This window comes from Lissotriton vulgaris, chromosome 3_1 (genome assembly GCF_964263255.1).
Source record: "Lissotriton vulgaris chromosome 3_1, aLisVul1.2, whole genome shotgun sequence".
Taxonomy (NCBI): domain Eukaryota; kingdom Metazoa; phylum Chordata; class Amphibia; order Caudata; family Salamandridae; genus Lissotriton; species Lissotriton vulgaris.
In genome coordinates this window covers 45954449-45981037 of record NC_141689.1, presented here as the reverse complement: position 1 = coordinate 45981037, position 26589 = coordinate 45954449, and the positions used below count along the sequence as shown (strand labels likewise).

The 26589-nt window shown below is 45.0% G+C and overlaps 1 protein-coding gene across 1 annotated transcript in view; it reads left to right on the top strand.

Moving 5' to 3' along the window:
- LOC147725907 (vomeronasal type-2 receptor 26-like) overlaps nucleotides 1-26589 on the top strand; it is a 201681-nt gene that overhangs the window by 56083 nt on the left and 119009 nt on the right. The gene's annotated exons all lie outside the window — the stretch shown is intronic.

The following is a 26589-nucleotide window of genomic DNA, read 5'->3' as shown; positions in this document are numbered from 1 at the left end:
AGTGAAGATGAATTCATTCTCTTTTCTTATCACGCAGCACCAGAATCTCTTTCACTAGATAAAGCGCATTAGAGTGAATAGTAGCTACACTTGATCAGAAGTCTCCCAACACCAAATTATCCATTCACGAACATTCTCCACGGTTGCTCTCAATGAAATATAACCTCATTATCAAATCTATACCCAATCAAGATGGGAGTACCTCAAGGATACACCACATCTCCAACACTCCAATCTTTACATAAAACTGCTAAAGAAGCTCTTCGAACAGGCAAACCTATCTTACACATATGACAAGCAACTATACCTAAAGATTTCCTATAGCGATGACACCATATCAGCTCATCCACTTGAAGTACATTTAACCAAGTTGACCTCCTTAAGAAGGTGAAACCTTGCGTGATGCTAGACGACTTTAAAATGGCAATACAATCCTTGGTAGATTACAGATCCGAACCTTAGCGGGCACACCAAACGCATACACAGCACCAATAAAGGCTATACGAAATGTCGCTGTGAGATTATTGACAGGAAAAAAGCAATTCAACTATATCACTCCCTCTCTAAAGTGTCTACATTGGTCCCAGTAGCAGCCCTGATTCAACTGAAAATACCTTGCCTGACAGTCAAAGAACTTCATCATGAGACATCTAGGTCTCTCAAAAATATTCTCACTATATTAGGGGGCAGCAGTTCCTTATGTAGAGCAAACTCCCTCAAGCAAGCACTTCCAAGATTCAGGAAAAAGTAGACCTACACCCTCAACGTCTTTGGATCAGCACCAAGAATCGGTAACTCTATCTTTGGAGAACAGGTCATACCATTCTACAGCCACCTTTAAAAAAAAGGTTGAAAGGATTTTACAAAACAGATTCAAAGATTAAGTTCTAGGCAATAAACTCTCCTCACCAGCAGGGCTTCTGCTCTGACAGACTCAGCTACATCAACGAACACATGCTATCATTCATAGTGAAGAGGTGTTATGGCATTGAACTTGAAGCTTATCATATGTGTTTGACGTTTAACAGGAAATGTTACTATGTTATTTTGCATGACGTTTTTGATGTTTTACAGGATATGTTGTAGAGCGGTCTGATACTCATGGGTCATGTTCGCCCTTTATAAAACTCTCTAAACAAAATAAAAACTTAAAGTTATTTCAGGCCCTCCATGTGTGTTGCCTGACAGATGCAGTTTTTTAAACCTGCATTAGACCTGTTAAAAATCACCCTTTTGACGGGTAAAAAAATCCTTTTAAGTATTAATATGTTATCACTGTGTAGTTTGTATTGCCCATAAGGCAGGGTGCATGGTATTTAAAGGTAGGACATGTTGAAATTTAAAGTTAGCATGTCCTTACAGTGACTGGGCCCCAGAGGCTATTTTCAATGTATCAAGGCTCTCTGCTATTTAGGGAAACATTGAGTTGCAATGTTAAATAATGCTATTTCCAGTTAGGAAACAGCTAGGATCATAATTCAATGATCCCTTTTAATATAAAACGGAAGTCCAATTTAATGATAAAATTAGATCTGTGATCAATATGAAGTAAATGGTTCTTTTATAAACTTACGAAGTAAATGGTACTTTTATAAACTTACCTTTTTCTTGCCTAAAGTCTCTGGTTGCTCATTTGCTTGAGCCTCCAACTATCACCCAGCAGTTGAACAGCCTTGAATGAGATGTGAAAACTGTTCCAAGTGAAGAGACAAAGGCCTGAGTGTGGAAAAAAATGTCGGGGAATTATGATGAGTTTCTGTCTAGCTCAAACAGTGCTCTCCAGGGTGACAGTTATCCTACCATTCACCATTAATGCACTATAGTAACATAACATGTACGAGGCACCTCTCCAGAAGCCAGAATACAATTTAGGTATTTGATAAACTTTTATTGCTATTAGTCTGAATTTCATGGACTATACATATATTTTAGTCAATTTAGTAAATGAATATAATTTATTCACTATGGCACAGATATTACTTGATTGGTCACAATACTTTCTGAGTTCATAAACATATTGATAAGCAAAGAAATATAAAACCAACCAATCTCTTAAGTAAATTAGTATTAAAACATGTTGGACAAGACCTTAAAAGATTCCTCCTCATGTTATCACCAATATGCTTAGTTGTACCTGGGAGAGTCTTCTCCCTCTGGGTATCCCATCTGTGACATAGATCTAGTGTTAGATATTATTGCCTACTCATCAGGGGCCGTATTAGAGATGATGGCACTAGCGCTAATTGTCGCTGTGCGCCAGAGTATGCGCATGATGGCATTACAGAGGATCTGTCTGTAATGAGCTGTGATGTTGGCTCAGACTTTAAACTCTGTGCTTATATGCTTTTGTGTCTGTGTGCATATTGTAATAGTGCACAGACACAAATCCACATAAACACAAACATACTCTGGCACACAGCGACAATTAGCGCTGGCACTTCATCTGTAATACGGACCCAAATCTTCTATATTGTGATTAGTTTCACTGCATTGTGTATATGTGAAGAGGCTCTGGTCAGTCCTGTACTGGGCCCTGCTTCTTTCTAAGACTGTCTCAAAGGAGAATCTTCTTTACGTCCCAACCTCATACCAGGCTGAGAAGGGCCAAGGCCCAGAGCAACCACTAGTGTAGCGGATCCCTGAGATACTCACTTGGCCTTCTATGCGACTAGCACGGACCCTCTGCCACACCTTTTATATCCTTTCACACCTGTCACTCCCCTGCAGAAACACAACAAACCACTGTCAGCCATACTGAAGCCTAATGTAGGCACTGTCAGCCATACTGGACTCTGTTGTAACCAGTGTCAGCCATGATGGACTCTAATCTAGGCAATGTCAGCCATAATGGCCTCTAATCTAGGCACTGTCAGCCATAATGGACTATAATCTAGGCACGGTCAGCCATAATGGACTCTAATATAGGCACTGTCAGCCATAATGGACTCTGTTGTTAGCAGTGTCAGCCATAATGGAATCTAATCTATACACTGTCAGCCATAATGGACTCGGTTGTTAGCAGTGTCAGCCATAATGGACTCTAATCTAGGCACTGTCAGCCATAATGGACTGTAATCTAGGCACTGTCAGCCATAATGGACTCCGTTGTTAGCAGGGTCAGCCATAATGGACTCTAATCTAGGCGCTGTCAGCCATAATGAACTCTGCTATAAGCGATGGCCAGCCTGCTACCGAGCCACCCTGAAACGTACCCACGGACCCTTCACCTGTCAAGCCTGCAAATTCACCTGTCCCCGGACCTACACCCCTCCCGCCAGACCAGACAACGACAACAACCACCTCAAGTGTATCCTACTCAACACCCGCTCCGTACACAAACACGCCTTTGAACTCTGGGACCTCCTCGACACAACAGTGCCGGATGTCGCCATCCTCACGGAAACCTGGATGAACGATTCCACAGCCCCAGACATCGCCATAGCAATCCCGGACGGCTACAAGATCACCCAGAAGGACCACGTCAACCAAACCGGAGGAGGAATTGTCATCATTTACAGGAACACCATCAGCGTCACAACCAATTCCGAAGACACCCTCACTGCTGCCGAACACCTACTTTTCCAGATCCACACCGACCCCAAAACCACCCTAAGAGGAACCCTCATCTACAGACACCCAGGCCCACGCACACAATTCAGTGAAGCCATCGCCGACTTCATCAGCCTGCACGCCGTCACCTCATCAGACTACATTCTCATGGGTGACCTAAACTTCCACCTGGAGAACAACAACGACAGCAACACCACCACCCTACTCGCCAACCTCGCCAACCTCGGACTCAAGCAACTGGTGAACACCCCCACCCACGAAGCCGGCCACACACTCGACCCCATCTTCTCCGCCAGCGCCCGCATCACCTTCAGCCACGCCACCAGAATACACTGGGCCGACCACAGCTGCATCCACTTCACCTTCAAGAAGAAGACATCCCACCACCGCCCGCAACAAATCCCTCGCAGATGCTGGAGCAAAGTAACCACGACCATCTAACCACAACACTGAGCCAGAACCCACCAACGGACACTACAGACACCAAAGCCGCAGCCCTCAACCTCACTCAGTGGATCACCAACTGCGCTGACGCCCTTGCACCACTGAAGAACCCTTCAGGCAAGCCCAGCAACAGGAGAGCCACATGGTTCACTGACGACCTTAAAGACTCGAAGAAATCCTGCCAAACCCTCGAGAAAGCCTGGCGCCACAAACAGACAACAGATAACCTGACAGCCCTCAAGAACGTAACTCATAAACACCACCAGCTGATCCGCACCACCAAAAGGACATAGTTCAAAGAGCGGCTGGACAACCACACACACAATAGCAAGGAACTCTTCAGCATCATAAAAGAGCTCTCCAACCCCAGCGCCAGGAACAACGGCATCACCCCATCGCAAGACCTCTGCAACTCCCTCGCCGCGTTCTTCCTCTGCAAGATCGCCAACATACACGAAAGCTTCGGCCCCCAGAACCCGCCTCCAGCCACCGAACCAGCGCACCCCATCACCACCCTCAACGCCTGGACTCCCATCAGCACTGAAGACACCACCCACGTGATGAACACCATCCACTCCGACTCTCTCTCCGACCCATGCCCTCACCACATCTTCAACAAAGCTGACACCATCATCGCACCCCAACTCCGGTACTTCATAAACAACTCCTTCACCTCCGCAACCTTCCCAGAGAGCTGGAAGCACGCAGAAATCAACGCCCTACTGAAGAAACCCACAGCAGACCCCAAAGACTTCAAGAACTTCCGCCCCATCTCTCTTCTCCCCTTCCTTGCTTAAGTCATCGAGAAGACCATCAGTAATTGGCTGACTGCATTCCTCGAGGCACACAGCTCCCTCGACCCATCCAAGTCTGGATTTCGAACCAACCACAGCACCGAGACAGCCCTCATCGCAGCCAACGACGACATCAGGACCCTGCTCGACAACTGGGAAAATGCCGCCCTCATCCTCCTAGACCTCTCAGCCGCCTTCGATACCGTCTGCCATCGCACCCTAATAACCCGCCTCCATAACACCGGGATCCAAGGAAAAGCCCTGGACTGGATCACCTCGTTCCTCTCCGACAGAACCCAGGGAGTCCGCCTCCCCCTCTTCCGCTCCGCGGCCACCGAGATTATCTGCGGTGTACCCCAAGGCTCCTCGCTAAGCCCTACCCTCTTCAATATCTATATGACCCCCTTCGCCGCCATCGCACGCAAACACAACCTCAACATCATCACTTACGCAGACAACACCCAGCTGATACTCTCCCTCACCAAAGACTCTGCCACCACCAGAATCAGCCTCCAGGAAAGAATGAGAGACGTCGCAGAATGGATGAAGCTCAGCCGTCTGAAACTGAACTCAGACAAGATGGAGGTCCTCATCCTCGGACCATCCCCATCCGCCTGGGACGACTCCTGGTGGCCCACAGCGCTGGGAACCGCACCAACACCCACGAACCACACACGCAGCCTGGGACTCCTCCCTCTCGATGACCAAGCAAGTCAACGCCGTCTCATCCTCATGCTTCAACACCCTGCGCATGCTCCGAAAGATCTTCCGGTGGATCCCCACCGCAACCAGAAAGGCGGTCACCCATGCCCTCGTCACCAGCCGACTTGACTACGGGAACGCCGTCTATGCTGGAACCACGGTCAAACTGCAGAAAAGACTCCAGCGCATACAGAAGGCATCCGCACGACTCATACTCGACATCCCTCACCACAGCCACATCTCTGCCCACATAAGAGACCTGCACTGGCTCCCCGTCAACAAGAGGATCACGTTCAGGCTCCTCACTAACGCACACAAAGCTCTCCATGACATGGGCCCCTATAACCTCAACAACCGCCTCACGTTCTACACACCAACCTGCAAGCTACGCTCCACTAGCCTCACCCTCGCCACCGTCCCATGGATTTGCAGAACCACTACCGGAGGAGGATGATTCTCCTACCTGGCTGCCAAGACTTGGAACTCCCTCCCCGCCAACCTACGACTGACTCAGGACCATCTCACCTTCAGGAAACACCTCAAGACCTGGCTATTCGAGCAGTAGCAGCACCCCCCCCCCCCCCACCTCCCTTCAGCGCCTTGAGACCCTCACGGTGAGTAGTGCGCTCTATAAATGTATTGATTGATTGATTGATTGATCGCACACCTTCTAGACTCTCTTCCAGTCACTGTCACACTTACTAGACTCTGTCTCAATAATACTGGATTCAGCTCCAAACACTGTCAATCACACTGGACTCTGTTGTGGACACTGTAACGCATACTGTCCTCTGATGGAGGCAATCAGTCATAGTGGATTCGGATCTGGGCACTGTCAGTCATACTGGACTCTTCATTATTGGCATTCACAAATGCTCTTGCCTTCCCTTTTTCACCCTGAACAGAGTCAGAGATTGTCAGAAAGCACTAAGCTTGTCTTCTATATCTGAGAGTGGTGCACTCTTGGGCCCTCACACCAACCACCATTACCCACACACAGACGGAATTGGATGGCCAATAATAGAAAATGGGAAAAGGTAAAGAGATAACGGAGAAAATAGAGGCATTGAATATCACCACTCTGACTTCTCACTCTGCTGAGCATGAGCATCTAATGTCAAAGTGTGTATCGAAAGGCAGAGAGATGTTAATAGTCTGTTATTGAGGTGTTGATTTTAATCTTAACTGCAAAAAGGATCTACCTTAAAAGTATGTTTAAGTCACCAACTTTCTGTATTCTAGAATGAAAATGATGTCACTGAAATTGAAGCATGACAAAAATTGAGTAACTATGTGACTGATTTAGAGTTCGGTGGACAGGGTACTTTGCGATGGAGTATCCTGTTCACCAAACCGTAGGTTCACCCTCCTCATTTTTAGTCAGGTGGACCCCCAGCTTTCAGCAGAGCTCACATTGTCACCGTCAACAAAAAACTTCCTCCTACGGCCCAACGAAGTTGGGGCTGTCGAATGACTGGCATTGCACCAAGCAGTGATGGACAGAGGAAAACAAATTATTATGTACTAGCAGCCCGTCCCGGCGTTGACCGGCTATGAATTGCTGCCGGCCAGTAGTATATTGTTTTGTAGGATTTTGTTTTGATAGCATTTCTTATCTGTGAAACGCTCCGATTCACAGTGCACTGCTGATGCACTTAAGAGTGCGCGTTCAGTAGTGTGTGAACGCGAGTTTCCCTGCTTTATTTTTGCTTGCAATATTATATAGCGCAAACTCGACAACATGGCATTAGCACAATTTACATTACAGAAGAACACATTCATTTGTGGTAGGCACGGTGTGACAAAGTGATTTGCCTGGAATCACAGGATGTTGAACTGATGCCGAGATTCGAACGTAGCTCCCCAGCTCTAAAGTTCGCAATTCTAGAACTTGTGGCCGGAGGTGTGTCTAAAAGTGTATGTCGGTGCTGGCCATTAATGAGAGAGACCTGTGCATTTTTCAAATGGGTGGTGAAAAAATATGAGTATGTTGCTGGAGATGTGGGCCGCCGTGCCACCAATGTACTTACCGGGGGAGGGTAAACACCCATTATTACGCAACTTTCTTTCCGCATACCATCACTCCGCATATTTTCATTACGAAAGTACCATGACTCCGCAATGCCATTATAACGCATGGCATTACATTTTATATGCTTTTACCACGCATAGATTTACAACGAAATTCGTTGTAAATGCATGAATGGTAAAAGCATGTTTTTTTTAATGTTTGGATCAGGTAAGTATGGGTATAGGGGTATATGTTTTGGGGTACTGAGGTATATGTTTTGGGGTGTTTGGATATTTTAAGATTTCAGATATAGTTTTGGGTTATGGGTACAGAGGTAGTTTTAGGGTTTAGAGATAGGTATGAGTTTTGGGGTACAGGGGTATTTTTAGGGTTCAGGGCTAGGTTTGGGTTTTGGAGTATAGGGGTATTTTTAGGGTTCAGGGCTAGGTTTGGGTTTTGGGGTACAGGGGTATTTTAGGGTTCAGGGGCAGGTTTGGGTTTTGGGGTACAGGGTTATTTTTAGGGTTCAGGGCTAGGTTTGGGTTTTGGGGTACAGGGGTATTTTTAGGGTTCAGGGGTAGGTTTGGGTTTTGGGGTACAGGGATATTTTAAGGGTTCAGGGCTAGGTTTGGGTTTTGGGGTACAGGGGTATTTTAAGGGTTCAGGGCTAGGTTTGGGTTTTGGGGTTCAGGGGTATTTTAGGGTTCAGGGGTAGGTTTGGGTTTTGTGGTACAATGGTATTGTTAGGGTTCAGGGCTAGGTTTGGGTTTTGGTGTACAGGAGTATTTTTAGGGTTCAGGGGTAGGTTTGGGTTTTGAGGTACAGGGGTATTTATAGGGTTCAGGGCTAGGTTTGGGTTTTGGGGTACAACAGTTTTTTTAGGGTAGGGGTAGGTTTGGGTTTTGGGGTACAGGGTATATTTTGAGGGTTAACATGGGTTAGTGTTTAAGGGTGTTGGGGTATTTTAAGGAGTAAGGGTGGGTTATGATTATGGGGTGCATGGGTAATTAAAGGGAGCAGGGTGGGATTAGCATACGATATGAGACATGGCATGAAGGGCGGAACGTACCACACGCCCCCAGCGTTTGTCACGCCCCCCAGCACACGCCCACTGCACAACGCAGACACGACCACAAGGGACTACTTTGCTTGCACAGTTCTTTTCCCTTTTAAGTGTATATGGTGGGCATCTGCATAGCCTATGTCCTTCTGCTGCAACTGCCCTTTCCAACGCTGTATTGGGTGTTTTGATTGGTGCTGTGGTTCCTGAGATTACCCGCCTCAAAGGTTTGCGCTCTCTCTTTATTATATTAGTATGGATACGGCGGGGCCCTCCACACCACATTCTCATAGGCGGTCCAAAAGGATGTCATGAGAGATGGTGTCGAAGGTAGCTGACAGATCAGGTAGGATTAGAATAGCGGATTGTCTGGCATCTAAAGAGAGACTGATGTTGTTGACTATTTCTACCAGGGCCGTTTCGGTGCTATGATGCGCCCGGAAACCCGACTGAGATTAATCTAGAAAAGTGTTACTTTCTAAATGTTTGGACAGTTGGTTGTTGATCAAGGATTCAATTACTTTGCCAAACAGGGGCAAGAGAGAGATTGGTCTATAGTTAGATATTACTTTGGGATCAGCTGAAGGTTTTTTTTTTAAATGGGCCTAACAATGGCTTCTTTCAAGTGAAGGGGTACTGTGGATTGCGATAATAGGAGATTACGATTTTTGGTTAGGTTGGAAATAAAAGCTGGTGGAACCTTGGATAAGATCTGAGCAGATGCTGGGTCAGTTGGTGAACCCGATTTCATCTTCTTAAGTGCAGTGGAGGTATCTTCCTCTGTTATTATACTGAATTCTCTAAGAGAGTTGAGATGCCGGGGAAGCGTTGCAATGGAATTTTGTGCAGCCGAAGTGTTTATAGCTTGGAGAAATAGTTTGTATCTTATTCACAAAAACTACTGAGATGGAGTCAGCCCACTCCCGGGAAACAGTGTGAGATGGTAAACAGGACGGGGGTTGGTAAAGTCCTTTACGATCTGGTCTAATTCTTTGTGAGAATTGGAGGCTCGGTTGATTCTATTTGCTAAGGTAGACTCATTTAGCTGTGGCTATATTATCCATGTAACGGTGATGTACTGTTTTGTAGTGATGCTTGTCAGTGGTATCTTTTGTGAGTCGCCATTTGCGTTCCACCTTCCTGATTAAAAGTTTCTCGCTTTTTAAGTCCTCAGTATACCAGGGAGACAGTTTCTTTGGGCAATTGTTTTTTTACCTGGGAGCGATAATATCAAGAGACATACTGATTGCTGTCTCGAAGCTTTTGGCTGCCTGGTTGATATTAGTCATTTTGGAGGAGAAAAGTGGAACAAAAACTGAAGAGAAAGTTTCTAGATTTATCCTGGTCCATGACCTGCTTAGTTTATGCTCTTTCGTGGGATGTATTTGAGTCGGTATCCCACGCATATGGAACCTTAATAAATAATGGTCAGACCACAGGACGGGGAAAGGTTGATCTTTATCAACATGAGGGGAGTTAGTAAATACTAAGTCTAGAGTGTAGCCAGCGATATGAGTGGGTCTTGTCACTAGCTGTTTAAGACCAAGGGTGTCAAGGATAGTGATCAGGTCAAGTGTATGAGGATCTGTTTTGTCTCTGCATGGTAGTTAAAGTTTCCTATGAGAAAAAGGTTATCTGCGGCCAGGCCGTATGGCGCGATTGTCTCTATTAATTTGCTAGCGAAATGGGCTTTATTTCCAGGGGTCTGTAAAGCAGGGCCCTTTCTGGGTTTCCTGTCTTGGGTTCGAGCTCTCTATTGTGAAGACACAGATTTCACCCCAGTCTGCCTGTAAGGTCTCATCCGTATGTAATTTAATGCCAGTTCTAAAAGCAATCACAATGCCGCCGCCTTTCTTATCTTTTCTGTCATGTCTGATCAGCTGGTAGTTGTGAGGTAGAGTTACTGATATGTCGGGTTAGGAGCATTTGTGGAGCCAGGTCTCAGTGACAAAGAACAAGTCAGGATTTTCAGAGTCCAGGAGCGACCAGATTTCAAGTGCGTGTTTAGAAAGGGAGCGGGCATTGCAAAGGTGCTTAGGGTTTGGATTTTCTGCCTTTACTTGTAAGTGATTATAGTTTCATTCAGCATACATTCCTCACTACCATCAAAAACTCCTATGCATCTTGTTGCTCATTCACAGTGAACTGTGTACCACCATTGCAGTGGTCAACCATATCACTTGTAAATGCACTAAAATTACAAATGTGTTTTTGAGTGTGTACTACATTTAAAAGAGTTGTCAAAGCTTGGCATAAAGGTTTCTCTTTGTATTAAACAATGTTTTCAACCTCCAGCTGTAGGTGGAATAGAACAGTAACTACCACATTACAGTAACATGAGACTCCAGAAGTGTTAGAAATTGGAAAATCTATTACATTGCTGACTTCATTAATTATTTTTAAGTGTTTGTAGATTGTTCATCTACAATTGCATCACTTTTTCTCATTCTGTAAGTTGGATGCTTTTCAACAATGGAATATATGTTCAGATAAAGAGCATAAATTCCTTGCAAGTGATTATACTGTATAACACATGATGAGTCAGCATTTACTTTGTTCTCATCAATATCAAGTAGGTACAAGCCTGGCAAAGTCCTCATTGTTATAAAGCAACATAAAAACGTTGTGACCTATATACGTCATAGCTGCATCTAAACTTAATGCTTAAGAATTGTGAGTGGTGATAGCATAGGCCAAGCACAGAAAAAAACTTGTGAACTTTCACATACATATGTTTTAACTGGAGAACTCTAGCAGTGCATCTTCCTATTTTTTCCTTCCTCAATGTGATCAAATGTAATAAGAACATATTCATACTCTGTACTATTGGATATGTAATTAAGTCTATTACATTTGCCTCTGCATCATTCAATAATCCCTCCTCAAAGTTAAGATTTTGTTACAAAATTATTCAGCAATTTTCACAGCGGTGTACAGACTTTGCTAAACTAGCTGTATGTGAAACTGTTCTTTTTAAGGATTTCATTTTCTTTGCTACTGATTGCTATATTGGTAAGTTTAAACCTTGATGTTCCATTTTGTCTTTACTATTAAGAGTTACTATTTCCTGTTTCGCCCAATTGAAGCATTTTTAAGTACATTGTGTGCACTCGTCTAGTGTTGACATTAGGTATACAATCTGTTTCTGACTTTTCATAATGTGTTGTATTATACAAACTAGTGACTTCTTGTGTGGGAATAGCGATGTAACCATGCAAGAAGCAATAGCTGTTTTACCTTCTTTGCTAATTATAGCTATTCTCATAGCTTTTGATGTTTTTCCAAACTCTAGATCTGCGGCTTGTCTCATATTTTGTGTAAACTCAGCATACTGAAATTTAACCAATGCTAGCATTTCTAATACTGCCTAATGACTTTTTAGTTCTTCATGCACAAGATTTTAAAAAAACTAGTTGAACTTTGACTGGAGTCAACTGTAAAAGGTTACCACAGACTATGACGTGTTGACCTCAAAACAAAATGTCATAGTCAGTTCTGAAGACCTTTCCATTCTCACATGAATAAAAGCTAGCATGCGGTTTGATACCACGCAACTTCATCAATACTCAGAAATTTCAATTTCTTCAGAACTCTGGATGCCTCAAAAGAAGATACACTAGATAACTTTAGGTATTACAATTAGTTGTCATGTTCTACATGCAACATAAGTATTCTGTGCAATGTTATTCCTTTAATGTTGTGTGCAGCTACTCCAGTAGGAGCAGTCACAACACATGAAAGGTCACAGCTAGTTTTTCTCTGAACAAATATAGTAATCACTGTAATCAGTCAGTCAGTCAGTCAGTCAGTCAGTCAGTCAGTCAGGATATCTTTATTCGACTTTTTCCAAGTCATACAAAGAAACTTAAACAATAAAACATATAAAATACATATATGACATTACATGTTTAAAGAAGCAATCTACGTACATTTTAAAAATGCTATATACATTATTAATATTAAGAAGGCAAGATTTGACCAACAGCTTTCGCCCTGGCTGCGGCCACTAAAAAATTTGCGATACAGAAGGTTGTGCGTGGATTTGACGCAAGCTGTAAGTAGAGCAGTGCCGGGCGTACCTGTGTGAAACCTGCTTCTTTCAGAATGGGGAGCAGATATTTTTTCCTCTGCTCATGATATAAGCTACAGAACATAACACAATGCATTGTGTCCTGTACCGAAAAGTCATCACACCTGCAGGGTGAGGCTAGCTCTGGCTTCTGCCATCGCTTAAAAGAGCCTAAGTAAAAATGTATCAGGTTAAACCTGAATTTTGTCAATAAAAACCTGTGATAGGGGTATGTAACAAAGCTGAGATAAGGGGCAAGGGAGGGAGCGCTGACCAAAAGGTTATGTGACCTAACTGAGGGCTTCAATAATTCAGCATCCTCACGGAGTGCTGCCTTTTTTCCCAAGAACGCTTTTTTTGTATAGGCTATGTCTGAGGCCTTGATTTTTTCTGGACTTAGAAAGAGTTCTGGTCTGCCTAAATCAATAAATGATTTGTTTAAATAGGCCACCATGGAATGCTCCTATGTTTGTCTAGGGAAAGAACGTCTTTTAATATTAGGTGGTTCAGTGGTAGGTCTTCGTTCAGCCATATTTTCAGCCAAAGAACCAGAGGTGCTAAGCTTAGTAAATCCGTCAGGTAGGGCAAGCCCACCTCCTGGTGAATCGAATAAGTTGGGGCTGACTGAGGTAGAGAGAGGAGAGATCTAATAAATTTATTTTCTGCTCTCTGGATAGGATCAAGATCTACATAACCCCATACTGAAGATCCATAGAGTGCAATGGCCACAGGCTTACATTTGTAGATCTTAAGAAGTGCTTCCATAGGCCTTGCCCCCAACTTGCCCGCAAAGCCTAGGATCGCTGAGGAGGACCTGGTTACTGCCAGCCTTTTTGCTGTTATCTGTGGCCCCCAAGTTCCCTTCTGGTCAAACAAAATGCCCAAGTAGGGGAATGTGGATACATTCGAGACAGGAACCCCACTACAAAAGAATGACTTATGACTTTTTTTGATGCACTCGCGCTCCGTAACCATCGTATGTGATTTTGATACGTTCACCTTTAGGTCCAAATTTTCCATAAAAGAGCCGAAGGCATCCAATAGGAGCTGCAGTCCAACACCTGTGCGGGCTATCAGCACCGCGTCGTCCGCGTACAGGAGGGCCGGGATAAGCACATCTCCTGCTCGCGGGACGTCCGCGGCTTGACTGCGCAGGTGTTCCCCTAGGCCGTTGATATACAAGGTGAAAAGCGTAGGGGCTAAAATGCACCCTTGCCGTACCCCCTTTAGTGATTTAAACGGAGGGGTACATCTGCCATTATTTGACACTCGTACCGCTGCGAAAAGTTCCTGGTGCAACGCTGCCATAAATGTGACCAGAGCTTTGTCAATGCCCATCTCTAACAGGATCGCCCACAATTTTGACCTATTTACGAGATCAAATGCCGACGAAAGGTCCATAAAAGCAAGAAACACTGAACCCTCCTTGGCAACCGTGTACTTAGAGATGAGTAGATGTAAATTACTGCATTGTTCGATGGTGCCTTTCCTCTCTCTGAAACCGTATTGCAGTTCGGACAGCCCACCGCAACCTTCGACGTTCTCCTTCAGTCTGGATAAGAGGACTCTGCCCAAGATTTTTACAGTTGAGTCCAGGAGGGATATTGGTCTATAAAATGCGGGGTCGTCCCGCCGACCTTTGTTTTTAAAAATAGGGACTATGATAGATTTGGCCCATGAAGCAGGAGCAGGGTTTCCAGTTACTGCATTAAATACGTTTGACAGAACCTCAGCCCAAAGTTTGGGTGAAAACATGAAAAAGTCAGCGGGTACTCCGTCTGGCCCAGGCGCCTTATGTCTAGAGGTTTCCAACAAGGCTTTTTCCACTTCTTGAACGTTAAAGTTGATGTGGTGGGCATCTGTGTTATGCAGTTTACCTATCTTTGAACCTTCAACAACGCCCCCGTATACTTTTTCAAAGAAAGACAACCAAGACTCGTCCGTAATCACGCAGTCCATGGGATCGTTGCTGTCGTCGCGAAATAAGGGCTGTTTGATGATATCCCAAAATCTCCTACTGTCCTTCAGTACAGCCGCTGAAAGGAGATTATCCCATGTTTCACGTTTGATGTTGTCTTTACGGATCTTTATGGCTGCTTTATAGGCTTTTCTTAATCTCGCGATGTCCTCTTTGACCCTGGGCACTGATTTAAGTGCCGCCAATAGTTCTCTGTGGGCTTTAGAGCATGTAGGGTCAAACCATCGCTTGTGGCCCTGGGCTCCCCGGATAGGTTTGGCGAGTAGATCCTTCGAGACCTGGTCACAAATTGCCACATAGGCGGCTATAATTTTACTGCTTTGGGTGCCCGGATCTCTACATAACTCCACCTGGGCTTTAATTTTTGGGTAGCATTTTCCATAAAAGTTTTCAGGGATAACTTTAGCCCACTTTACACGTCTGTCTTGATCAGAGATCCTCAGGGGATGGGCAGGTTTAGGCGTTGCTGGTGGTAAACCCAAGTGAGCTCCCCAGGCTGCTTCAAGTAGGACCGGATTGTGATCACTGTAGTGCGTGGTGACTGTGCGATAGGCCATTGTCCGATTTAGGATGCCTAAAGAGACGAAGATATAATCAATCACTGTGCCATGTTGGGCCCCAGTAAAGGTTGGACTTCTCAGCCCGCAATCAGGTTCATGCAAGTCGTAGTAGGCCAATAGCTCTTCTAATTCCTGCCCCTCTACAGAATGTTCAAAGTGAGGTCCCCGTGTGGCTGCATCATCTGTCATGATTCCCAGCCCCTATTAGCTTTACATGCACATACATGCAGGCTTCCCAGCCCCTGTTAGCCTTACATGCACATACATGCAGGCATAGTTTCCCACTCATAGAAACCCACCCCTGTCCCGTGCAACCAGCACGCCTGAGTTGTGTTAATATGTAATAGTGTGTTGTGCTTTTATTGCTACTATGAATGTTTAAGCTTTATTTGTCTTGCCAAAGGCTTGTTGGAAATCATTGCCGAGCAAAGAAGTACAAATGGCCTGCCGAGCAAAGAAGTACAAATGGCCTGTGAGCTGCAGGTAAGAAATCAGAGAAAGACTATTGGCTTGAGGTCAAAGCGGGAGACAATTCAGACACTGAACGGACATGCCGGTTCAGCGCGCACGCTGAAAAAACGGCACGTTCAAAAAAACACGCACGCATTTGGCGCGCGATGCGCCAGCCTTCCTTGGGTGTGGCTGGGTGTGGCCCCTCTATAAAAGGCCACACCCAGAGCAAATCGGCGCTTTGTCTTCTGCCTTCGCCGCCCTCCAGAGGTGTCTCCTGAACCAGCTGGAACTCCGTGGACGTCGGATGTCATCCTGGGATTCCGAAGGTCTGCATCTTTCGCGTGCACAGCCTACAGAGAAGAAAGGACATTATTAAGCTAAGTTGCAGTTTTCTTTTTGTTTGGTTTAATTGGCGCCCGACGCAAGCAAGCTACCAGCGAATTACAGATCCAAAAAAACTTACTTGGAAATAATTTAACCCTTGAAACCAGTGGAAACTTTTAAAGAACTTTTAAAGAAAAGAGCAAGTTATAAGAACTTCTGAAAGAAGGAGTTAGAGACTTTGAGAAGTATCAAAGTGAAAAGTGTAAATGTTATTGCTGTATGCCAATTTGTTTTCTTGTTTTATAAATGTGAATACTAGGGAGTGAAGGCGAGGAACGGCGTGGTGAGAATACTAAGTAAGTGAAAGTAGATTAAGGGGAAGCGCTGAGTAATGCAAACATTATAGTAAAACCGTAACTCATCATTTCTCTTTAAATAAACGTTTACAGAAAATAACCCTGATCAGCCACTCTTCAACATCATCATTGATCTCGCCCAGACTACCCCCTTCACGACGACAACACGGACGCGACGCCACATCTTACCCAGTCGCAGGTAGGACTCTTCTAAGAGCACAGTGAAAACCTAGAAAACTAGATAGGGATAATATACAACGCTAGAAAACAGTATTTACAAAAGCTCTCCTTATTGCTTCGCAGGTCGACAATCAAGGAAGCAGGTAGCGTCCACGATCCGGCCTACCTCCCTGATTTCTATCTAATTACCTCAGTGTGATAATACAGTCACTAGGTGTTGCCTAGAATTTGGGGAAGTGGGTCCATAACGTCTCTGCGAAATCACCTACAAGCCATCTACAGGTAAGAAAGCTTGTAACCTTGTCAGAAGACAAAGCCCACGAAGATAATTTCGCCCAGACGTTATGGATCCTTCTATCACAAGTTCTCTGCAAGACATAACAGCCTTGTTAACGGCTATTCAAGCCGAAAACGCCGCCCTTCGTAGGGATGTCACTGACATTCAGAGTAATATGCAATCTGGTGCAAGTCAGTGGAGCTTTCCCTCAGCACAAAGACCTGTACTGAAACCACCTACTTTTCAGCCAGGGTTTCAAACCTTGCACTCTGGTCCTAGTTCTTCCTCTACTCCAACTCAAATTCAGGTAGTGACTCCTGTGACAGTACCTTTAGCACCTCCCGAACGCTTTTTGGGAGATAGTAACAAGTTTTCGATTTTCTTAAATCAATGCCATCTGCATTTTATAGCCAAGCCAACAGCCTTCCCAGATGACTCCTCTAAGGTAGCCTTTATTCTGTCATACCTAGGAGGGGATGCAGCCCTTTGGTCTGTGCCAATAGTAGAGCGTGATGATCCAATTCTATATAATCTTAGACTTTTTAAGAACACAATGAAAAAATTATTTGCCAAGCATGTTTTTGTCCAGTCCGCAGACCATGAGTTACTCCATCTTAAACAAGGGTCTTCGGATCTATTACATTATATTTCCCAATTCAACAGACTGGTTATTGAGGCTCGCTGGCCTGAAGAAAAAAGAGTTTCCCTTTTTTATAAAGGGCTTAGGGATGAGCTAAAAGACATGGTTACGCAAATTTTAGACCCACCAGATACCATAGAAGATTTCATTGACTTAGTGGTTAAGCTAAATCATCGACTTTTAGAACGCAGAGGAGAAAGAGGTAAATCTGAAATTAAGGTCTTCTCTTTTAAAGAAAGATACAATAGTACTAAACCTGAAAGCTCGTCAAAGTTGGACACTGGAATAGAACCTATGCAAATAGGCACAATTAAAGGGCCCTTGAGTAAGGAAGAGAAGGACAAGAGAAGGAAATTGAATCAGTGTTTATATTGCGGCAAATCCGGTCATTTCGTCAAGGAATGTCCAGTTCGCCCAAATAAACCTAAAGGTAAGAACTCTGAGGTAGCCTTGGTTCAGCAGTCGGAAAACTAACAGGCTCGACTAATCAGGAGGTCAGATTGTCGAGTGAGTTAACCAGCTTGGCCTCAATCACCCCAGAGATAGCCTCCCATCATCTTAGCATAACTATTACTTTGCAATCTGGAACAGAGAAGGGGAAGGTATGGACTGTAGATGCCTTGATAGACTCAGGAGCCACAGGCAATTTCATAGACACTATGTTTTTGAAAAGACTAGAGTTTAAAACTAAGGCCAAAGAACACCCAGAAGTGGTCAAAGCAGTCGATGGTAAGGAGTTATCATCGGGACTGATTCAATTTCACACTGAAACTCTGTTAATGACCTGTCTAAATAAACACAAGGAAGACATAACTTTTGACGTCATAGATGCCCCTCAATTCCGCTTAATTTTAGGGATACCTTGGTTAGTCAAGCATAATCCTAAAATAGATTGGGTGGAGAGAACTCTGTTATTTGATTCAGATCATTGTACATCATCTTGTCTGACTACACCAGATTCCCAAGTGACAATCATTGGAAATAATTTTCCCTTGACTTCTAAGAGCATACTTCTGCTGGAAGGAATTCCACAAGAATATTCTGACCTTCACGATGTGTTCGACAAAAAAAAGGCAAATACTCTACCCCCTCACCGGGATTTCGACTGTAGAATAGATTTGGTGCCAGGGGCTACACTACCTTGTAGTAGAATCTATGCTCTCACCGAGAAAGAAAACGAGCACCTAAGAGAGTACTTAGATGAATACCTGGCCAATGGTTTTATTCGACATTCGAAATCACCAGTTTCCTCCCCCCTCTTTTTTATTCCAAAAAAGGGAGGTGAGTTGAGAACGTGCATCGACTATAGAGCCTTAAACAATGTTACCATCAAAAACAGATATCCTCTTCCGTTGATTCCAACACTTTTGGACTAATTAAAGGATGCCACGATATACACTAAATTAGATTTGAGAGGAGCTTATCATTTGGTTAGAGTTCGCAATGGAGACGAGTGGAAAACGGCATTTCGTACTAAATTTGGTTTATACGAGTACCAGGTCATGCCATTCGGACTCTGTAATGCTCCAGCAGCTTTTCAGTTTTTTATTAACGAGGTTTTGAGAGAATTCCTGGATATCTGTTGCATTGTGTACATAGATGACATTCTCATCTATTCAAAGAATACCATAGAACATGTACAACAAGTAAGAGCTATCCTTCGAAAACTACTTGACAACTCCTTGTACATTAAGCTGGAAAAGAGCGTCTTTCACACCACCAAAGTGGACTTCTTAGGATATGTCCTGAGCCCAGATGGTATTGAGATGGATCCTAAGAAAATCCAGGCAGTTGTAGATTGGACCAGCCCTTCTTCAGTTAAACAGGTACAAAGTTTCTTGGGGTTTGCTAACTTTTATAGACGCTTTATATGTAATTTTTCGCAATTGGTAACTCCAATCACTAGGTTGTTGAGAAAAAACACACAATTTGATTGGAATAGTGATGCTGAAGAAGCCTTTCAAAATTTAAAGAATCATTTCACTTCAGCACCTGTGTTAATGCACCCTGATCCTTCCAATCCATTCATTGTGGAGGCGGATGCCTCACAGTTTGCCATTGGAGGCATTTTGTCGCAAAGACACAAAGAAACTGGTCAAATGCATCCAATCGCATACTACTCAAGAAAACTCACTCCTACGGAACAGAATTATGCCATAGCTGACAAGGAATTGTTAGCCATAAAAGCAGTTTTCGAAGAATGGCGCCATTACTTGTTAGGGGCAAGACATCCAATAACAATTTATACAGACCACAGAAACTTACAGTTTTTACGCTCAGTGAAAGCTCTCACTCCTAGACAGTTAAGGTGGACAATGTTCTTTAACGACTATAATTTTGTCATTACTTACCGTCCCGGAAGGGAAAACCTAAAGGCTGATGCTTTGTCACGTTTGGGGACTGTCGAGGAGAAGGAAAGTTCGCTTAAGGAAATTCAACCTGTATTACCAGAGACTTGTTTCAAGGTAGGAGTGGTGGTTACTGATGTAGTAGAAGACATTAAACTAAAAGTGCAGGAAAAGACTTTTCAAGAATGGAAAATACTGTATCCGTTGATGCAAATTAGAGAAGGTTTAATGTGTTTGAATGAACAAATTGTTGTACCAACACAGGAACTGCAGAAAAAAGTGATACAATTACATCATGATCCACTTACGTGTGCACATCCAGGAGTTGCTAAAACTAGTCAGTTAATCAAAAGAAAGTTTTGGTGGCCTACCTTGTTAAATGACGTAAAAGAGTATATCGAAACTTGTGTAGTTTGCATTCAACACAAAACACAACATCAATCACCTAGTGGACTTCTACTTCCCCTCCCGATTTCGCCTCAGCCTTGGCACACAATATCGCTGGACTTTATTGTGGAACTTCCTGAGACCAAAGAGGGGTATAACACTATTCTGACTGTGGTAGACCATTTCTCCCGAATGGCTCATTTTATCCCGCTAAAAAAAATCCCTTCTGCAAGAGAATTGACCCAAATCTTCTCTAAAGAAATAATAAGGTTGCATGGAATCCCCTCAGTAATTATCTCTGACAGAGGTCCGCAATTTGTCTCTCACTTCTGGCAAAATTTAGGAGAAACTTTGAACATGGATATTCGCATGTCCTCAGGTTACCACCCTCAGACGGATGGTTTAACTGAAAGAACGAATCAAACCATAGAACAGTTTCTTAGATGTGCTTTGGCTGAAGACGAAAGAGAGTGGTCAGATATTTTGTGGGTTTTAGAATTCGCTTTCAATAACTTAGACAATTCCTCCACCAGTCTGTCACCCTTCTTTTGTACTTATGGTTTCCACCCTAAAACTCTCCCAGAAAAGATATGTATTCCTTCAGTCATACCGTCATTAGAGGAACATATTACTAGATTGGTTCAAATTCAGAAGCAGGCTCAATATCACTTGGCTCAAGCTAAAGAAAGTCAAAAGGAGTCAGCAGACTTACATAGAAAACCATCTCCAAATTATTCAATCGGAGATAAAGTTTGGTTATCCACAAAGAATTTGAGAATGACTACTTGTAAAAAGCTGCGTCCCAAATACATTGGCCCGTTTGTGGTGGAAAAGATAATAAATCCTGTCAGTATTAAACTTACCTTACCCAGTAGGTATAAGTTTCATTCGGTGTTTCATGTATCATTGATCAAACCTTGTAACCCAATGACAAGATTTAAAAAGAATCCACCACCCATTCTGATTGATGGTGTCCCTGAATTTGAAGTTCAAAGAATTGTAGATGCAAAGAGAGTCCGAGGGAAACTGTTTTACTTAATTCATTGGAAAGGTTATGGTCCTGAAGAACGGACATGGGAACCCCTTTCTAACGTTCAAAATTCTGCTCGTTTGATCAGAAAGTTTCATCTTCGTTATCCAAATAAGCCGAAACCTGTTCCACGAATTTTGGGAGGGATCTTGAGAGGGGAGTACTGTCATGATTCCCAGCCCCTATTAGCTTTACATGCACATACATGCAGGCTTCCCAGCCCCTGTTAGCCTTACATGCACATACATGCAGGCATAGTTTCCCACTCATAGAAACCCACCCCTGTCCCGTGCAACCAGCACGCCTGAGTTGTGTTAATATGTAATAGTGTGTTGTGCTTTTATTGCTACTATGAATGTTTAAGCTTTATTTGTCTTGCCAAAGGCTTGTTGGAAATCATTGCCGAGCAAAGAAGTACAAATGGCCTGCCGAGCAAAGAAGTACAAATGGCCTGTGAGCTGCAGGTAAGAAATCAGAGAAAGACTATTGGCTTGAGGTCAAAGCGGGAGACAATTCAGACACTGAACGGACATGCCGGTTCAGCGCGCACGCTGAAAAAACGGCACGTTCAAAAAAACACGCACGCATTTGGCGCGCGATGCGCCAGCCTTCCTTGGGTGTGGCTGGGTGTGGCCCCTCTATAAAAGGCCACACCCAGAGCAAATCGGCGCTTTGTCTTCTGCCTTCGCCGCCCTCCAGAGGTGTCTCCTGAACCAGCTGGAACTCCGTGGACGTCGGATGTCATCCTGGGATTCCGAAGGTCTGCATCTTTCGCATGCACAGCCTACAGAGAAGAAAGGACATTATTAAGCTAAGTTGCAGTTTTCTTTTTGTTTGGTTTAATTGGCGCCCGACGCAAGCAAGCTACCAGCGAATTACAGATCCAAAAAAACTTACTTGGAAATAATTTAACCCTTGAAACCAGTGGAAACTTTTAAAGAACTTTTAAAGAAAAGAGCAAGTTATAAGAACTTCTGAAAGAAGGAGTTAGAGACTTTGAGAAGTATCAAAGTGAAAAGTGTAAATGTTATTGCTGTATGCCAATTTGTTTTCTTGTTTTATAAATGTGAATACTAGGGAGTGAAGGCGAGGAACGGCGTGGTGAGAATACTAAGTAAGTGAAAGTAGATTAAGGGGAAGCGCTGAGTAATGCAAACATTATAGTAAAACCGTAACTCATCATTTCTCTTTAAATAAACGTTTACAGAAAATAACCCTGATCAGCCACTCTTCAACATCATCATTGATCTCGCCCAGACTACCCCCTTCACGACGACAACACGGACGCGACGCCACATCTTACCCAGTCGCAGGTAGGACTCTTCTAAGAGCACAGTGAAAACCTAGAAAACTAGATAGGGATAATATACAACGCTAGAAAACAGTATTTACAAAAGCTCTCCTTATTGCTTCGCAGGTCGACAATCAAGGAAGCAGGTAGCGTCCACGATCCGGCCTACCTCCCTGATTTCTATCTAATTACCTCAGTGTGATAATACAGTCACTAGGTGTTGCCTAGAATTTGGGGAAGTGGGTCCATAACGTCTCTGCGAAATCACCTACAAGCCATCTACAGGTAAGAAAGCTTGTAACCTTGTCATCATCAGCCGCATCGAGTTCTCTACCCTTACAGGCTAAACCACATGGGTGAATATTAAAATCACCTAATAAAATGAACTCAAAAGTAAGATTGATATCCTGTGATACTGTGTTTAAAATGTTTTCCAGGTTAGTGATATTGCGCCCACTATAATCGCTGTTCCCAGAATTATAGAAATTGACAAACAATGTCCTGCTATCTTTATTAATCACCCTCTCGACTATAAGGATGTTGTCAGAGTCAACGCTGATCGGCCTATAAGTGCCTTTTAGGGCTAATGAAAACAGTAACACCAAGCCGCCTTTGGCTCTGCCCGCTCTGCTGGATCTTGCAGGTTTAGTAAAGCTGGTGAACCCGTCCATCCAGAAACTGTTAGATGTGTCCCAAGTTTCTTGCAGGGCAATGATGTGATATTCTGAAACAAATCTCAACCATGCTTTATCCTGGCGTTTTGAATTTGTGCCTGCTACGTTCCAGCTAATGATCTTACAAGAATCGGTGGGTGGTTGCTTTAAGTTGTTAGCACGAGCTGGAGCTGAATTGACTGATTGTTGTGCTACCAAAGCGCCACTCGCCAATGGTGGGTCATTCGGCTCCTCCCTGGCGTGCGAGATTCCTTGTTCAAGTCAATCACAGGAGTTTAAGTCAGAAAGAGGGGCAAACCTATTGCCTGTGCTAAAGCCCCACTCAAGCGGAGTAGCTACTTGCCCGTGGCCATATAGTGCTGGGTTCCACATAAATTGAGGTGTGTTTGGACAATGCGGAAACTGGTCGTTTCTCGGCCATTGTACTGACCTGACGCCCCGGGCGTTGCGATCCTCACGCGGCAGGCCCCCTCCCCAGGCATTAACTCTTAGCTCTTGTTGCAAGACAGGCCTGATGTTCAGATCAAACGGACGATAAAATCTTCCTGGGTCCTGATGAGCTATAGGCTGAAGCCAGTCATTTGGATGTCGAGGTCTGGTGGCAGCTCTCCAGTTACTCTTATTGGAGTGACTGTTGTAGCCGCTGGAATTTGGTAAAGTGCGAAACTTAGACTCATCAAAAAAGAACTTAAGGGTGAGAGGGACAATGGAGCCTCTACGGCGTTGAGGTGGAAAGACATTGTTCAGAATATCTGGAAGGACCTCCGCGTTTGCGAAGTTTAAAATAACGCAATCCCCTTGGAACTTTTTAGGCTTGCTTCCTATCCAAGGTACCCTCCTAGACATGACAATGTCCCCTGCCAGCTTATCGTATCCTTGATCTGTCATAAGCATGTTGTTAGTGAGCCAATACAGCGCTTTATCTTTCATATCCTGATTGGTCTCTACTTTGCCTGGTGCTAGGACAGGGACGTTTGCCAACACCAGAACTACCGGTGAGGCTTCCAGAATAAATTGGGCTGAAAGGTCCTCCTGCTGTGTTCCCCCGGGGGCGGCAGTTATGTTAGCACTGTGATCTACTGCTTCAGCATCCTGCCCAGGGACAGGCAATAAGGTTGGTGGTAATGGCGGCGGCGGGAGCGAAGGCCCCTGCTGAGTGAGTTGCCCCTGCTGAGTGAGTTGCGAGTTACTTGTGCTAGGAGTGTCCTCTGCATTAGTAGGAATTAGATTTGTAACAAGGGAGGACAGGTTTTCGACCTCTTCGGCCAGCTTGCTATGGGCCGCGCCCAGCTTTTTGACCTCCGATGTTAATTTATCAAGCTTCCCTATCATGGGTTTGATTATGGTCTTGATTTTAATGTCTATCATTTCTTGGATCCTATTAAAGAGGTCGTCATTATTATTACTACTAAGCTCGCTCTCAGTGTCAGGATCCGCCAAATTCTCTGGCCGTCTAGAAGATGGGGCGGTGGCCTTTTTTTTGCCTAGGTGTTTCCCCCCCCCGTTTGGCTACGGATTTACGGCAGGCTCTGACCGCCCGTGTAATGGGCCGCGGGGACTGAGATGCTACTTCCGTGATGGAAATCTGATGGTTAGAGTCGTTGTTGGTATTTACTGATAAGTTTATCGGATCTGATCCGTCAAATCGAGGATCAGAGTCAACATCGGTATTGACCTCGGCTCCATTGTGGTGTAGGTTCTGTTCTGTGAGATGTATTGTAAGGTTTACCAGCGGTGGGTCAGTTGTCTCAGTACTAAGTGTGCTTGTGGAAGGACTTACCGAAGGCATAATGGGTGATTGACTTAAGCCTAAGGATTGCCTTCGCTTGTTATTAATGTCATTAACCACTTGTACTAAATAAGAGTCTAAGGTATTCACAGGCTCGTCCGGCGCAGGTACCCGTTTTTTCACCATAGTCAAAGCTGTTGATTGAACAGCCTACAGAACGATTAGCCCCCGATTTGATCTAAAGAAGTGCCAATAGTGAAGAGTAATTATGGCTGACAATGGATCAATATCTGATTGTGTACGGTCCAATCGCAGACCTATAGCTTAGTTAACACAGTAATAGGGAAGAAACAGTACCTTAGTAATCCGCCGAGATGTTAAGGAAATGGCCTAGCCTGGCCTTTTCGTGCCTCTGAGGGCCACAGAGGGCCCGCCCTTTGCCCGGGCTTAGCCCCGGGCGTCCCGCTCGCGTCCCGCGACGCTGAGGGCTGTTGCCTTTCTAGAGCCCCTCCCGTCGCTTCTGCAGCGTCGGGGAACGCGCCGCCGCTGAGCCTGATGGGAAACGTCGTCCCAAGGCGGCGGCGCGACTGGTGGCGGGAATTCGGCTGTGTGTAGGTCTCCGGTCTCCGTGCGCTCTCCTGTCACAGGCGCTGTCAGCCAAGGTAAGGCTCTGGGCGTTTTTGTGCTTCTGCAGCGTCTCCCCCCCGCTCCACCGAGGGCTGTTGCCTTTCTAGAGCCCCTCCCGTCGCTTCTGCAGCGTCGGGGAACGCGCCGCCGCTGAGCCTGATGGGAAACGTCGTCCCAAGGCGGCGGCGCGACTGGTGGCGGGAATTCGGCTGTGTGTAGGTCTCCGGTCTCCGTGCGCTCTCCTGTCACAGGCGCTGTCAGCCAAGGTAAGGCTCTGGGCGTTTTTGTGCTTCTGCAGCGTATCCCCCCCGCTCCACCGAGGGCTGTTGCCTTTCTAGAGCCCCTCCCGTCGCTTCTGCAGCGTCGGGGAACGCGCCGCCGCTGAGCCTGATGGGAAACGTCGTCCCAAGGCGGCGGCGCGACTGGTGGCGGGAATTCGGCTGTGTGTAGGTCTCCGGTCTCCGTGCGCTCTCCTGTCACAGGCGCTGTCAGCCAAGGTAAGGCTCTGGGCGTTTTTGTGCTTCTGCAGCGTCTCCCCCCCGCTCCACCGAGGGCTGTTGCCTTTCTAGAGCCCCTCCCGTCGCTTCTGCAGCGTCGGGGAACGCGCCGCCGCTGAGCCTGATGGGAAACGTAGTCCCAAGGCGGCGGCGCGACTGGTGGCGGGAATTCGGCTGTGTGTAGGTCTCCGGTCTCCGTGCGCTCTCCTGTCACAGGCGCTGTCAGCCAAGGTAAGGCTCTGGGCGTTTTTGTGCTTCTGCAGCGTCTCCCCCCACTGTAATCAGAAAACTTGTCCATGTACCTGTCTGAACACTAACATAGAGAAGTGTAGGCTTGAAGTTTTGCAAGTAAATTCAGACTTATAATTTAGCAGTGCATGCTGTACAGATTATTTGCTGGAAAATCTTCACTGGTTCTTCATTTTATTGTGAAGTCAAACTTTCTAAATCAATGCTCTCACTCCTCATTTAACCCATAGCATTTTCTGCTTCATTCAAAGCCATGGGCGCCTCATTTTCAATGATAGGCTGGCTAAGGGGATCTTAAATTAGGCCCTGAGCTCTGGCTGTCTTGTGACCTCTCTTTTG